This window comes from Aethalodelphis obliquidens, unplaced genomic scaffold (genome assembly GCF_003676395.1).
Source record: "Aethalodelphis obliquidens isolate GAN/ISIS:26980383/991018 unplaced genomic scaffold, ASM367639v1 scaffold15, whole genome shotgun sequence".
In the NCBI taxonomy this organism is placed as follows: Eukaryota; Metazoa; Chordata; class Mammalia; order Artiodactyla; family Delphinidae; genus Aethalodelphis; species Aethalodelphis obliquidens.
In genome coordinates, this window is record NW_020837959.1 from 10391631 (window position 1) to 10408768 (window position 17138).

Here is a 17138-nt window from a genome sequence, read left to right on the forward strand (position 1 = left end):
CAGCAGGGAAGAATTAGACAGAAGTTCAGACTTTGATCATTTGGATGCATGAACATGACAACTGACCACATGTTCGATAACACAGAAGACAATAACTAATTTATTTAAAAGGTCCTTTCTTTAGAGTCAGGAAAATAGTATCAGTGTAATGATCTTACATATATTTTTTAAATGAGTGTGATCGTTTTAAAAGAAAAAGACTATTTGTATCAATAAATATAACATTTTCCCCAATAATGAAATAAAAAGCTAAGAAAACATAATTTGAAAGTGGATTCCAAAAATGGAAATAAATACAGTATTAATTAACCAAGGATATAAGAAACAACTTTTACAGCATTAAGGAAACACACACGCACATGTGTGTGCGCGCACGCACACACGCATTCTTTTGATTCCCCAAAACTGCTGTTTGCATACATAACAAATTAAATTCCCTTTTTTTCAAAAGTAATGGTTTACAGGTATTTGAGGTATTTTCATCTGAAAAATCACAGGGAACCCCTGCAGCTTTTATCTGCAAGAACTGACATGATGGCTTTGGGAAAAATCAAGCCATGGCTGGTATATTATGCCTGGAGCAGAAGATGCAGAGCTCGCTGATATCAGTAGAGAAGCTACGGCACTACTCCACTCAGTCAACAGGCAATGAAATATCTAGACTTCGGGAATATTATGAAAATACAAAGTCAGGCCCAAAACAAAGGACATTTCCAGCCAACGTTTTATAAGAGAAAATTAATAAAATTGTTGTTGGTAAAGAGGATTGCGTATTTAGAGTAGTTATTATAAAGTAAAATTTCTGACAGCATGAGTCATCTACAATGATTTATCAAGAAAAGCTGTGAAGTCTCTTTGTTTAGAGGTTCTCCGACAATAAGGTGGAAATACTCATGTCTGAGACCACTTGTTTATGATCTTTTCTGAAGAAAGAAGAGGTCAGTGAGCCCTTAAAAGACTCTTCCTGACCTGTGATGCTCTAATAGCACTACACTCTAGCTATAGGATCTTCACGAAAAGGGAAGACAGGGCCAAATGTCACAGACCTTTGACCCCTAAACCACAAAACATCACTTAACTTCAACTTAGCTAAAATGGCACTTGCTTCCTAAGTGATTCATAAGTAATTAAATTTTTAAAATTCTGATGTTGGTTACGTTTATGTGAGATAGACTTATGTGGGACAGCATTTTAAAAGCAATAAATACTAAGTGCAGTAAGAACAAGAAAGATGAGCATAGTACTTTCACACTGGGAGCCTTATAATCTAGGAAGAAAGAGGGGAAGTACCCAAATAATTCTCTCAATGGGAATTCAGAGAAGAATCACAGGAAGGTAAGAGAAAAGGGATTAAGAAAAGCATATTATAGATAGGGCCATTTATGTGAGGCTATGAAGGACGACAGGACATGAACGTGTTAGGCAGGAACAGCAGAAATGGAGGCGGGGTAAGCACAGGACAGGTTTAAGAAAGGACTGAAACAATTTGAAGCACACAGAGCATCTGTAGGATGGCAGAGGAAAAGAGAACTCAAAACATAAACTGGGAGCACATTACGCTACACACTCTTGCATGCTACAGATCCTGCTTGAGAGTAATAAGAACGGTGTCTGTCTTGTTCAGTGCTGCAGCCTCACAATGAGTACCACATAAAGGAATTAGACTGAGATCAGTAAAGAAGAATTAGCTTGTTTTTGAGCAGTGAAGAAACAATATCCAAAAATTAGAAACCAGCATGCCTGAGAAATCCTTTTAAAAACTTAAGGTCTTTTTTATCCCCAAAAAACATGTCATCAATTCACCATCAAAAACTATTTATCCATGTGAACAGGAAACCACGAGAGGTATGATATCCACATCCCATATCTCTACTATTTTCAGTTCCCGCTGAGGATTAGGAAATTTGCAGTTATTCTGATTCCAGTATTAATCTCATCTTAGTCATTTATTCATCTATGGACCCTGGACTATATAGGGATTTGTAAGGTTCAAAATAAGATTGGGAAATTGTCCTTGGTAACAAGGAACTAGATGGCAAAACAAAACACATAAAATAATTTGTCAACAAGAAACTATTGTATGTTCAGAAAAGGTGAGAAATTGTCAGGCAACAGGCCAATATATAATAAGACAATTGCAATATGGTCTCTCCAAAGGAGGCAATGCAGTGTTAGACCTGTGAATACATATAACCCAGAAGAGAAGACTCCCTGACAAAAATTTAACAAGCCAAATATTAAACAACTGGGAGAGAGGGAGAAACTGGTAGAAGTTAGGGACATTACAGTCACAAACTTAATATAATTTTTGAGCTATAATTGAAAATAATATAATGGTAAGGTATTCTACTCAATTTCTTACGCCAAGTAAGTCATTAAATTTCAGACGGTACATATTTTTATGCTGTCACCATGCCATGGGGAAATGAGATCTAGCTATTTGGAAAGCAGGGAAAAGAATATTCCACACAGATGATATTAAATAATATCAAAAAGCCCAGTCCGTCATCCCTTCTTTCTTATTGTGCCTGTGGCTCTAATTAGGGTAAGCCATGGGGTGCCAGGAACTGGACAAAAAAGGGAAAAAAAAAGATTCAGTCAAAAGTTGACAATCCCGGAAAAAATCAGAAATGATCAAGTTGATGGCTATTGCTTCCTCTCTTTTCCCAGCCTGGGTATGAAATATCCACTAATGTTCTCTCACATTTTTTTTTTAATCCACTGGAGTACTTACTCCTCTGTTCAACTTTTGTCTAGAACACATTTCTTTAATTTTATATTCTTCAGTTGACATATGTTTGAAACAGAACAACCTTCCTTATCATAACAAAACAAATTCTCCAAGGTTTTTAAAAGGAGACGAATCTCCTGGTATGATAAGATGGCTTAAAAAACAAAAAAACCCTCAGGTCCTAGTGCTGTTCACAGATATTTCCTCACCTTTTCCATCCTCTCATTGAACGCCTACTCCCCACTACCTGACCTCCCCTCCCAGACCCAGAGATACATGCCCCACTCTTTCTAACACCCCAACTCCAACATGCACAAAGTCTCCATTCCTTATTTCCATTCTGCATGATGCTTCCAAAAAGATATCTACTAAGTACTATGTGAGAAAAATGTTAATTTTTTTTTTTTTTTTTTTTTTTTAACAGAAACTTAGGGCTTCCCTGGTGGTGCAGTGGTTGGGAGTCCGCCTGCTGATGCAGGGGATACAGGTTCGTGCCCTGGTCCGGGAGGATCCCGCATGCCGCGGAGCGGCTGGGCCCATGAGCCATGGCCGCTGGGCCTGCGCATCCGGACCCTGTGCTCCGCAACGGGAGAGGCCACAGCAGTGAGAGGCCCGCGTACCGCAAAAAAAAAAACAAAAAACAGAAACTTAGTACCAAAGTACTAAAAGGTTTCTATTCCTACTTTTCTGTACTCAACCTTCAAGGAAGGGCAGGTTTAACTGCAGGACAAGATAACTTCTCTGGTTTCCTTTCCTCCCAGCAATCAGTATGTCTTACTTTCTATCATAAGCAGCAATCCTCTTTCTAACTCTACCATCAAATTCTCATTCATCAACTCAAAAATATTTACTGAATAAATACTTTGTGCCAAACACAGATTTGGCTCCAGGGGATACAAAGATGAACAATTCAGAAAATTATCTGCTCTTGTGGCACTTACTATATTTGGTATCTAGTAGAGAACTATATGTAAATATACATGCACCTAAGTGTTTGTGTGTGTGTGAAACACATTAAGTGGTGATAGTTGCTACAATAAAAACAACAGAGGGATGTGATTCAGAATGATTAATGTTACTTTTCCCAGAAACGGCTTCTCTGAGAAAACTGATATTTAAACTGAGACTTAAATTGACAAGCTAGAGCAAGTCCTCTGAAAAATCAATGACGGCAGAATATTCCTAACAGAAGGAACAAGTTGGAAAGGTTATATAGGAGAGGACATTGACCTAATGTAGTCCTAATTTTTTAAGATCACTTTGGCTGCTCTGCAAGGTATGAATTGAAAAAGGGCGAATAGGGTTTCCCTGGTGGCGCAGTGGCTGAGAGTCCGCCTGCCTATGCAGGGGACGCGGGTTTGTGCCCTGGTCTGGGAGGATCCCGCATGCCGCGGAGCGGCTGGGCCCGTGGGCCATGGCCGCTGCGCCTGCGCGTCCGGAGCCTGTGCTCCGCGGCGGGAGAGGCCGCAGTGGTGAGAGGCCCGCGTACTGCAAAAAAAAAGAAAGAAAGAAAGAAAGAAAGAAAAAGGGTGAAGATGGGAGAAAGAAGACTGATTAGGAAGCTTTGTGGTGGTCCAGCAGAGAGCGAGCTGTAACCTGGACTTGGCTGTAGATACAGAGAAAGAGAGAGAAAGACAGAGACTTGAAGGTTGTTTCAGAGGTAGAGTCAGCATGACGTATTGATAGTTAGGATATGGATGACAGGGGAATAAAGGAAGCCTCTAGGAGCTTAGGTGCTTTCCCATTTAGTGACAGTTATGGATTCCAAGCCTAAAGAAACAATTTTTCTTGACCAACTAATAGCACCATGTTGAGCTATACAAGACACACACTACATAATCCCCCCCCCACCCAACCCCCTTCAAGCAAAACCTGCTCCTATACAGGGTGGCATAAACTGATAACTTAAAGGCTGATGAAATGACATCTTAATGATATAAAAATCATGAGTCATATAATAATCTTAGGTAGTTTTTTCATCTACAGTTTCTTGAATAAAAATTTCATAGACTATAATGACTGATGGAGAAGGAAAAGTAAAAAGAAGGAAAAAGTGAAATATTTCTTGGGAAATGTCGTAATTCCTAATTTGGTGGCACTAACCAGAAATCTCTCAAGGGTCAAACAGAAGTTGTGATTTTTTTTTTTTTTTTTTTTTGGTCTTCTTTTAAAAACAATTAGGGGACTTCCCTGGTGGCACAGTGGTTAAGAATCCACCTGCCAGTGCAGGGGACACAGGTTTGAGACCTGGTCCGGGAGGATCCTACATGCCGCAGAGCAACTAAGCCCGTGCGCCACAACTACTGAGCCTGCACTCTAGAGCCTGCGAGCCATAACTACTGAGCCTGAATGCCACAACTACTGAAGCCCGCGCGCCTAGAGCCTGTGCTCCACAACAAGAGAAGCCACCGCAATGAGAAGCCCGCGCAGCGCAATGAAGAGTAGCCCCCACTCGCCGCAACTGGAGAAAAGCCCGCGCACAGCAACAAAGACCCAGCGCAGCCAAAAATAAATAAATTAATTAATTAAAAAAAAAATTAGGAAACACTTACACAAGGTCTTTATTTCCCTAAAGAAAAGGTTCAAAGTAAAAGAAAATGAAAGTTGTTTCAGAGAGTAAAACAGTCCTCTAGATGGGCAGAACAGGCTCTGATAATGGAACGTCAGAAGAGAAAACCAAAAAATCAGGGGGGAAAAAGCCTAAGACAGACAGGAAGGAAATCCCCAGATGAAAATTATAAATACAAGTATTATGCATTATATTAATATTTGTTATATTCCTTTACTCTCCTTTAATGTAAAACCGTTCACTTACCTTTTCGGGTTGGGGGAGGGGAATTTTTGAAAAATCCAAGGTGGTTTTTGTATAGAGTGGTCCACAATTTGAATTTACCTGATTGTTTTCTCATTATTAGAGTCAGAATTTTTTAAAAAATTTAATACTCTACAGCTGATGCTATACCCTCAGTCTTAAATTACACAAGAAAGCAAAGGAAAAAAAACAGTCCATTTGTCCTTTTCCTCATAAAATTAGGTTTGATTACTTGATAAGATGGTGTCCATTAAATTTCCTCATGAAATAACATTTTCCATTTGCAATTAACAAATGATCTGTAGACTGGAAACTTGGAAACTGTGACTATCCTATACTCAATATTTCAACCAATAGTAATAATAAACATTAATGATTCTTGCTTTAACTAATTTCTACATTGTTTGAAGTAAAATGAGTTTAAAAAATGAAGATAGTTTTTTTGCCTTCCTCAGTATTGCTTCTCCAGTAGCTAAAAGAGTGCCTGAAGAATAACATGAAAAATAATAATCACCAAGTAAATGTACTAATTAATTTCAGTAGTTGCAAATCATTTATTTTTACTGATGTGAAATATTTCACGGTATAAGCATACTGAAGCATTAATCATTCTACTGTGAGTGAACATTCAGATCTATACACACAATGCTCCCATGAATATTTTTGTAGGCATTGCTTGGAATACTGGGCAAGAGGTTCCTGGAGCATATGTCTAGGAGTACAACCGCTGGATGGTATGCAACTCTTATGAAGTCTTTATTTTTAACAAGTCCAATTTCTCCAATTTTATCTCCATTATCACTGTACTTAATACAAACTACCAAATCTCTTCATAGGACTCCTGTAGTAGCCTCCTAACAGAGCCCCCTACCAGTACAATTGGTCCCATCAAACTACAAAGAGGTCAGCAAAATTTCTTTAATAAATAAATAAAATAAATATATATATATATATATATAAATAAAATAAATAAATATAGGATCACCTCTCTCTCCTGCCTAAAACGCTAAGGGTTTACATGGATGAATAAGCCATACATGTAAGAACCACAGATGTATAATGAAATAGAAATTATGAACTCACAGATAGGAAGTGTAGAAGGTAAAGAGAGATAGCCTAACATATACTTGTTGAAGCAGAATACCACAAAAAAGGTATGTTAGACTTGCCCTAAGAAAGCTTTAAAAAAAAGTCTAAAAGGTATCAATCTGAACATCAATTAACTTATCAAACAAAATAAACTTGAACATCTTTTAAATAGAAATAAGAAAATCCAAATACAATATTTAACATTCACAATGTCTACAATCCAATAAAAAATTAAGAGACATGTTTGGAGGCAAAATGTGATCCACACAGAAGGAAAATAGTCAACAGAAACAAACCCAGAAATGAAGAACCTTAAAACAGCTATTACAATCCTATTACAAATTACAGTCATTACAAACACTGTAAGCATGGGAACGGAGTTAAAGGAAAAAGATCATGATGAGGAGAGAAACAGAAAATATTTAGAAATTAAAAATGGAATTTCCAGGTTTAAAAATAAAATGACTGAAAAGAAAAATGCAACAGTGTACAGAAAGAATTATACCATGACCAAATGGGATTTATGCCAGGTATGCAAGGCTAGTTCCACGTTCAAAAACCAGTTAATCTACCTCATCAATAGGTTAAAGAAGAAAAACTATATGACCATATCAGCAGATGCAGAAAAGGCATTTCACAAAATCCAACAGTATTGAGTTCAGCAAGCTAGGAATAGAAGGAAACTTCTTAGACTTCATAAAGAACATCTACAAAATGTCTACAGCTAACCTCATACTTAATGGTGAGAATCTAGATGCTTTCTCCCTAAGATCAGGAACAAGGTAAGGATGTCCTTTCTTACCACTCCTATTCAGTATCTTACTACAGGACCTACCTTATGCAATAAGGCAAGAAAAAGGTAAACAAATTGGGAAGAAAGAAATACAACTTCATTAGCAGGAAATAAAACTGTCTATGAAGAAAATCTCAAAGAATCAACAACGACCACCACCAAAACAAATCTTCTAAAACTATTGTGATTATAGCCAAGTTGCAGGACACAAGGTTAACGTACAAAAGTTGACTGCATTCCCAAATACCAGCAATTAAAACTTGAAGTTAAAAACACCATACCGGGCTTCCCTGGTGGCACAGTGGTTGGGAGTCCGCCTACTGATACAGGGGACACGGGTTCATGCCCCGGTCCAGGAGGATCCTGCGTGCCACGGAGCGGCTGGGCCCGTGAGCCGTGGCCGCTGGGCCTGCGCGTCCGGAGCCTGTGCTCCGCAGCGGGAGAGGCCACAATAGTGAGAGGCCCTCATACCGCAAAAAAAATAATAATACAAAATAAAAATAAAAACACCATACCGTTTACATTAGCCCCCTTCAAAATAAAATACTTAGGCATAAATCTAACAAAATATGTACAGTATCTATATGTGGAAAACTACAAAACGCTGATAAATGAAATTAAGGAAGACCTAAATAAATGGAGAAAGATTCCACGTGCATGGATAGGAAGACTCAATATTGTTGAGATACCAATTCTCCCCAAACTGATCTATAGATTCAATGCAATCCCAACCAAAATCCCAGCACGTTATTTTGTGTATATCAACAAAAAGACTTTAACATTTATATAGAAAAGCAAGAGACCCATAATGGCCAACACAATATTAAAAGAGGGTAACAAACATGAAAGACTGACATTACCCAACTTCAAGACTTACTATAAAGCTAAGTAATAAAATCACCATGATATTGGTAAAAGAACAGACAAATCAATCAGTGGAATAGCATAAAAAGCCTGGAAATAAACCCTCACAAATACAGTCAACTGATCCTTGACAAGAATGCAAAAGCAGCTCAATGGAGAAAGGACAGTCTCTTCAACAAATGGTACTAGAACAACTGGACATCCATAGGCAAAAAAATGAATCTAGACACAGTCCTTATACATTTCACAAAAGTTAACTCAAAGCGGATTGTAGACCCAACTATACAATGCTAAACAATAAAATGTCTAGAAAATAAATAAGAGAAAATCTAGGTGACCTTTGGTTTGGCGATAAGTTTTTACAAACAACACCAAAAGTACAATCCATGAAAGAAAAACATTGATAAATTGGACTTTATTAAAATTAAACACTTCTGCTCTGCAAAAACACTCTTAAGAGAATGCAGACCCAAGTCACAGCCTAAGAGAAAATATCTGTAAAACATATCTGATAGAGAATTTATATCTAAAATATACAGAGCTCTTAAAACTCAAATAAGCATATGGAAAGATCTTCAACATCCTATGTCATCAGGGAAATCCAAATTGAAACAACAATGAGATACTACTACACACCTATTAGAATGGCTAATATCCAAAATACTGACAGCACCGAATGCTATCAAAGATGCAGAGCAACAGGAAACTTACTCTCGGATGGTGGGAATGAAAAGTGATCCTACCTAAAGCTAAATATAGTCTTACCACGTGACCCAGCAGTTGTAGTCCTAGATACTTACCCAACTGAGTTGAAAATTTATGTCCACACAAAAACTTGTGCACAAATGTCTATTCATAATTGCCAAAACCTAGAAACAACCAAGATATGCCCAACTTGAGACAACTATAAAAGACCAACCAGTATGCAGAATTCTCTCCAGGATTAGCTAAGGCCTTTGTTGAGTCTGCATCTCAACTCAATTCAACTTCTCCTTCAATCCAGTTTCTTTCACTCCCTCACATGTGTTGGTCCCAAAAATACTCCCCAATAAAATTCCAGAGTCTGCTTCTAAGACAGGTATCCAATCTGTGGCAGAGGAGCACATTTGGAAGGCTGTTACAGTGATCTAGGCAAGAGATGACACTAGCTTAAACAAAGACAACAGTAGGATAAATGGAGAAAAGCTGATGAATTCAAGATTTAGGAAATGCTGACAGTGATATGCAAATGGAAAAACCACATAACGCAATAATAATAATAATAAGAATAATAATAATAGTGAATGCTGAGCCACAGAGAAAGCCTCACTGCTGATCAAAATCGAGACCCCTCTACTTCCTGCCTCTGTGATCCAGGCCGTTTCAGATGGCACAGAACTCCTCCCCACCCCACAATCTTACCAATGGGAAGTAAACATGTAGGATAAAGAAAATGTAAATTTTTGTTGTTTAAGGTCACATGCGAAGGGCAATAAAAATATGAAATACTGGAACTCTGATAAACTAATGACAATTGCATAGACTCAAATAAAAATTAGCACATTACTAAGTTTTCCGAGGAAATGTAATTCACAATCTACTGGGCAATTTGGCTGTCATGCAACACTTGGCTACGCTGAAAAGTTCCTATTGTGAATACAAAGAGATAGTTCCAAGCAATTTGGGAAAATAAATTCCATCATCAATGCATTTCCCATGTTGTGTTTATTTGGTCATAATTTTCCACTTTTTACTGTTGTCTTTTAATTACAAATTAGTTATATAGTTCGTTTAGTTTTATCATTATCAATTTAGTTTTGGTATAACTTTGGTTTAGCACACTTCAGACTGAGGTGATGCATATTTGTATCTATCTGCGGTCCATAATTATCCCGTAGCTAGAATGTAAACATATATGTGTTGCAGTCCAACTATGAATTATTCGTATCTACTACTACCACAGATATACACAACCTCTAACAAAGGTATGTGTAAGTGATATTTATTATCACTGAGTTTTTACCACTGGAAAATGAAAAAGGGTGAAGTGGACACAGGATATTTTGCCTTTCCTAAGATAGCCATGCACACATAAATAACTATATAAATACACTGAGTTTAAATAAGAATGAACTAACATTATACACATAAAGATATAATCAAGCTGTGTTATAAGAAAGTAAACCAATACATAACAGTATTTTGTTTTAATATGGCAAAGAAAGGCAATTACATTTTTTTGGGAAAAACTGATCTGGTCTACCTATTTCCCTCTATTCGGGCAAATAAAAAATACTAGATCCCTAACTCTGATCCAGGGATCAGAAATTAAGCACACGTCAGTGTATAGATTAGAGCAGAGTGGGTTCACAGACAGAAAGTTTCCAAAGAAAAACCAGTCTTAATGTCTTCACATTAGTGTCCGAACACTACGCAGAGCCTTTTGCAATAGAGTAACAGAAAAAAGAAAAGGCATGCAAGAATGAACTACAATAAAACAAAGAGAGGGAGGCAGTGGAAACAAATATGACATGGTAAAATACAGAGAGAGAACTTGTGAAATCATGCTTAAACCCAAAATGCATATACTGGAGTAATAAAAGAAAATGTAAGTACCCAAGTGACAATGGGAAAGAAAGAAGGGATGTGGAATACACGTTCGCAACTCCCAGGGACTATCATTCTAACCTTAAATGACTGCATGCATTACTTCAATAATAGGAAAACTGCAAAATAAAAACCTCATTCTTTAATGAATTTTACAAAGAATACTTTAACACCATTTTCTTCAACCTTAGGCATTTCTTAATAAATCTCATAAATAAATAGATAGATGGATAGTAAATGTGTCTTCTACTGAGGACCAAATTGGAAAATGAATTAATGTTACATAAGATTATGAAAAAGGTATAAATTGTAATATCTTTTCAAAGGCTTCCTCAATATATCTTTAACCACAAAGTCATACACTACATGTGAAAAGTTTTCTAAGCAGCATGAAATAAATAAAAGAAATAAAAGATTTCAAGGCTTAGCTAAGTATTTCTATCCATCTTTAGCATGAAAAATTTGTTCTTTTATACCAAAAAAAAAAAAAAGAGCAACCTTTTTTTACCGTTATACCATGCCAAAAGGAAGATGAGAAGAAGAGGCAAAGGACAAGGAAAAAAATAGCCAGGGCAGAGAAGAAGAGACAAAGCAATTCCTATACACTTATCAGAGTCAGAGGCCAAGGCATATGGGAGAGCATAACTTGCAAAGAATGTGAAGATATCACGTCTACACTTAGTGTGAAGGCAATAAGGTTCAGGAAAAGACTCTCATACATTTAAATCTTAGATCCCTAAAAACTTCCTTTAGTCCTGCCTAGTGAATCCAAGGACAGCCTATATGAATTGATGAGCTATAGTCATTAACAACCACATACTAAATTTACTTAAATAATTGTAGATTTTTTTTTTTTTTTCAGTATGCAGGCCTCTCACTGTTGTGGCCTCTCCCGTTGAGGAGCACAGGCTCCAGACGCACAGGTTCAGTGGCCACAGCTCACGGGCCCAGCCGCTCCGCGGCACGTGGGATCTTCCCGGACCAGGGCATGAACCCATGTCCGTCCCCTGCATCGGCAGGCGGACTCTCAACCACTGCGCCACCAGGGAAGCCCTAGATTTTTTTTTTTTCGTTATCTATTTGCTGAGAGTTTATCATGGTTTACTTAATATTCCTATTTCCCAGGCATCTCCATTACAAAACTGGAGATTAAGGAAAAACAGTGAGAAAATTATTGTCAAATCATGATCTATGAACACTATGAAAAAAAAAACCTTTAAAATGTATGACCACTTACTTCATTTCCATACTTATATATAAGTTTCTATTTTGGTTCATTCACTGAATAACCATTTGCTGAATATATACTATGCGATGATCATTGTCTTAAGTACAAGAAATACAAAGGAAACTAACCCATGGTCAATTTTACTATAAAACAGTAACCAGATGAACATAAAGCAAACATTTGCAAAGACAGAATTTACTTAATGGAGGGAGCCCCACACTATTTTAAGAGAAGAGCAACCCATCAAGATAATTCAATAAAAGGGGCAGGCGGATACTTCCACATCAAACTAAGTCCCAGGAATATTGCTGGACAAGGAACATACTTTATGAGATACTGTTCTAGTTTGATACTATTTTCTCCTTTCCTTTAAATATCCTTCATAACTCAATCATTCACTCTTCCTTTTAATAGAGGATTACTTGAGAAAAATATGTATTCTATTGTTGGGTAGAGTGTTCTATATATATATATATCAGTAAGGTCTCATTGGTTTAAAGTGTTAAGATCTCTACTTCCTTACTGATCTTCTCTGTAGATATCCTACCCAGTATTTAAGTTGTACTACTGAAGTCCCCAACTATTATTGTAAAACAATCTATTTCTCCTTTCAATTCTGTCAATGTTTAACCTCATATATTTTGCATCTCTGCAGTTTGGTGCATAGATGTTTATAATAGTCAATATGTTTAAAATAATCAATGTATAATGTCTTTGTCTCTTATGACAGTTTAGGCTTTAGTTTAAGTCTGTTTTGTCTGATATTAGTATAGCCACCCCAGCTCTCCTCTGACTACGATTTGCATGGGATATCTTTTTCCATCCTTTCGCTTTTAATGTATTTTTGTCTCTGGATCTAAAGTGAGTTTCTCATAGACAGCAAAGAGTTGGATCATGTTTTTTATCCATTCTGCCAATGTCTGGCACAGTGAGATACCATTTCACACATACTAGGATGGCCATAATATTTTTTTTAAAAAAAAAGAAAGAAAAAAGAAAGTAACAAGTATTGGCAAGGATGTGAAGAAATTGGAAACCTCATACATTGCTAGTAGGAATGTAAAATGATTCAGCCACTGTGGAAAACAGTTTGGAGGTTCCTCAAAAAGTTAAACATATGAAAAAAAAAAAGTTAAACATAGATTTACCATCGAAACCAGCAATTCCACAACTAGGTACATACCAAAATAATTAAAAACAGGTATGCAAACATATACATGTATATGCATATTCACAGCAGCACTATCTACAATAGTCAATAGCTGGAAACAACCCAATGTCCATCCACAGGTGAATGGATAAACAAAATGTGGTATAAACACACTATGGAATATTATTTGGTCATAAAAGGAATGAAGTATTGATATATAGTAAAACATGGATGAACTTTGAAAACATAAAAGATACAAAAGATCACATGTTTTATGATTCCATTTATATGAAATATCCACAATAGGTAAATCCATAGAAACAGAAAGTAAATTGGTGATTGTCAGGGGCCAGGAAATAAGGAGTGAATGTTAATGGATAGATTCTTTTAGGGGTAATGAAAATGTTCTGGAATTAGCCTGTGGTGATGGTTCATTAATCCTGTGCATATACTAAAAAACACTGAATTGTACACTTTGAGAGACCAAATTTTATACTATTTAATTTTATCTCAATTTTAACTATTTTATCTCAATTTTTTAAAATCAAATAATTAGTATAAAAATGTAGAACAGGTTGTCTCTAAATCTGAGGGGGTGATACTGACATGGAAGGAGTATGAGGGAACTTTCTGGGGTGACAGTAATGTCCAACGTCTTAGTGGGGTTTTGGGTTACACAGGGTGGGTATGCATATATCAAAATCAGCAAATACACACTTTAGACCTGTTCATGTTACTGTATATAAATTTTGCCTCAAGATAATCAAATTGTATACAAATACTGAATTAAGTTAAAGACATCTATGTTGAAGTATATAGTGGGATGCATCCTGATATTTGCAATGTACTTTGAAATGCACCAAAATTAAAATGGATTAACCAATGGATAGATAAGTGATAAAGCAAACCTAGCAAAAGATTAATAGTGGAGTGTTGGTGTTGGGTATATAGGTATACATTGTAAAAGTCTTTCAAAATGTTGTATGATTTAAAATTTTCAAAATAACACATTGAGGAAAAAGTTAAAAAACAAGAAAAATATCCAAAAGGCATGAGTACTTTGCAGAGATTTGGAATATAGTTATAAAACAGAATTACTGAGTGGTAATGTTAGAGTGTCTCCTCTTGAAGACATGACATTTAAGCCAAGATATGAAAGGCTACAAGGAGCCATCTATGTGAAGATATCAGCAAGAGTATTCCAGGCTTCCCACCCCACCCCAAAAAATCTTATTCTAAGGCCCTGAAGTTTGATGTAATCAAGAGAGCCGGTTTAGGGACTTCCCTGGTGACGCAGTGGTTAAGAATCCGCCTACCAATGCAGGGGACACGGGTTCGAGCCCTGGTGCCGGAAGATCCCACATGCCGCGGAGCAACTAAGCCCGTGCACCACAACTACTGAGCCTGCGCTCTAGAGCCCGCGAGCCACAACTACTGAAGCTCGTGCGCCTAGAGCCTGTGCTTCGCAACAAGAGAAGCCACGAAGAGTAGCCCCCGCTCGCCACAACTAGAGAAAGTCCATGCACAGCAACAAAGACCCAAAGCAGCCAAAAATAAATAAATTTTAAAAAACAAAGCCAGTGTGACTGAAGTATGGTAGGCAAGGAAGGGAGTAGTATAAAATGAGATTGGAGAGAAAGGCAGGTGTCAAATCATTTGGGGCTTGTAGTCACAGTAAGGAATTTTAATTTTATCTAAGTGCAATGGAAAGTCATTAACGGATTTAAAGCTGGGATCAACTGGGTGGGATGAGATGGGGTGTGTCCGTATTATTTAGTTTTAAAATATCACACTGACTGCTATGTGAAGAATGGCTTTGAAGTGTTTAAGAAAAGAAGTAGGAAAACTATTATAGTCCCTGCAAGAACAATGGTAGTTTGGAGGAGAGTGTTGGTAGTCAAGATAGTGAGTAGTGAATATGGGAGATATTTTGAATGAAGACTTGACAGTATCTATTGATAGACTGACAATAGGATGACAGGGGAAAAGGAACCAGGATAGATCTTGGATTTTAGCTTTAGCCACTGAGTGAATGGAGTGACATCTACCGAGATGTAGAAACCGTGGGAGAAGCAGGTTTGGAGTATGGTGGATCTGAGGATCAAAAAAATTTTTCTTAAATTGGGTACGATTTGTGACTGTAAGGAAGACAGGCAGAAGAAAAGAAAACAATCAGAGTAATCTGGAAGTTGTTAAAGAACAGGGTTTAGATTTACAAATTCTTTTCCTTTTAAGAATCAATTTTGGCTTGATTGTATTAAGGACCTTTGATCCAGTAAAAAGCTCAAACTTTAATGCAAATCAAGCTTACTGATTGCTGTTGCCTATCTCTGGGGTTAAAGATAAACTGGGGATCAATAGCCCTGTATCTTTAAACTTAAGAGAGGTCAAAAGGAAAAAATCAGGAGTGAGAATGAGGGAGACAAGGAAGCCCAAAAAACAAGTACATAGAAGTAACATATTAAGTCTTAACTGTCTCTCACCCTGTCAATGATAAGGGGCTGTCTGATTCTTAAATTCCACATATAACATGATTAAGTATCTTATACTATTTTACACAAAGTGGTAACTCAAATTTTAGCTCTCAACCTCTAATACCATTAGTTTTCCAAAGTATATTGAAAAACCCATGCTCTTTGGAGCTAAATGACCCTAAATTTAAAGGAGCCCACCAGTCAGTAGCTCTGTGACCTTGAGCAAATTACTTACCATTTCTAATCCTTAGTTTCTTAAATGTAAATGAAAATAATTAACCCAAGAATTAGCATTAGAAATAACATTCACAAAGTGCCTGCTACATGGAAAAAATGCTCCATAAACAAGAGCTACTATTATGCAAAAGGCACCTAATTCATCAATGCTCAACCCGGTAGTTTCCTCCTTAGGTAGCCCAGATCCCTGTTTCCAGAAAAGAAGTACAGATGAGAGAGAGAAGGGAACCACAGAAAAGACAATCAATTTCATTTTCACCATGTAACACAGAAAGAAGTAAAACAGAGAAATCTGTGAATAGGCATGACAAATGGACCATCCGCAACCTACAAATGGATAGGTTCAAAGGTTGATTATAATTCAGTTGTTTAGAACTGGGAACATATTTTCCCAGGGAATCAATGTTCAATTCAACTCTCAGACAAACTCACAAGAAGTCATCAAAATCATAATGTAGTTAAAATGTGATATATCTCAATAAAATTAGTAGAAAACTGATGAATCAACCAAACAATACAGAAAACCAAGAAACTTTAATAATATGTAATTTAACTTATTTTAGAAGCTGGCACTTGAGGGAAAAGGTTTTATGGGAGGTTTCGGTAGTGATTCAGAGGGGGTTTCAGGGAAATTTCAAAAGCTTTATAAGGCTTTTGAAAGCCTTTTGGTTCTTTATTATGTTTTACTTCGCCTCAAATTTTATGGCTTCCCTTTCTTTCAGCATAAGCAAAACACTAGCACTCTTATACTTAATAGCCATGATTGCGATCATTCATTTCACGAATGAGAAGGAGCAACTGGGGAAGAACTAGAGGAAAGACAGGAAAGAAGAAGGACCATAACGGATGTGCCCAAATATAAAGAAAAGAGCCTTCAATTGAATTAGATAAACTCAGTAAGTAAAAAACTGAAGGGGGTTGAGGGTGGTTAAGTACAGCACTAAAATAGTAAGGGAGGAAAAAGCCAGGTGATGAGAACTGGTCAGAGTCCCACCATGATTCACTGGTTATTTTAAAGGTCACAATTTTTTTTTTCCTTAAAGTGGAAAACAAAAAAAGAGCAAGCAAAGCAACCTGCCACTTATACAAAGGGAATTCTCAAGAGCTGAAGATTCATAATTAAAATTGTGACACACCAATAGAATTCAAGATTTTCTCCTAACCCCTTTTTATT

At 36.8% G+C, this 17138-nt stretch overlaps 1 protein-coding gene across 3 annotated transcripts in view; it reads right to left on the minus strand.

Moving 5' to 3' along the window:
• PCCA (propionyl-CoA carboxylase subunit alpha) overlaps positions 1-17138 on the minus strand; it is a 357444-nt gene that overhangs the window by 227865 nt on the left and 112441 nt on the right. The window lies entirely within an intron of this gene.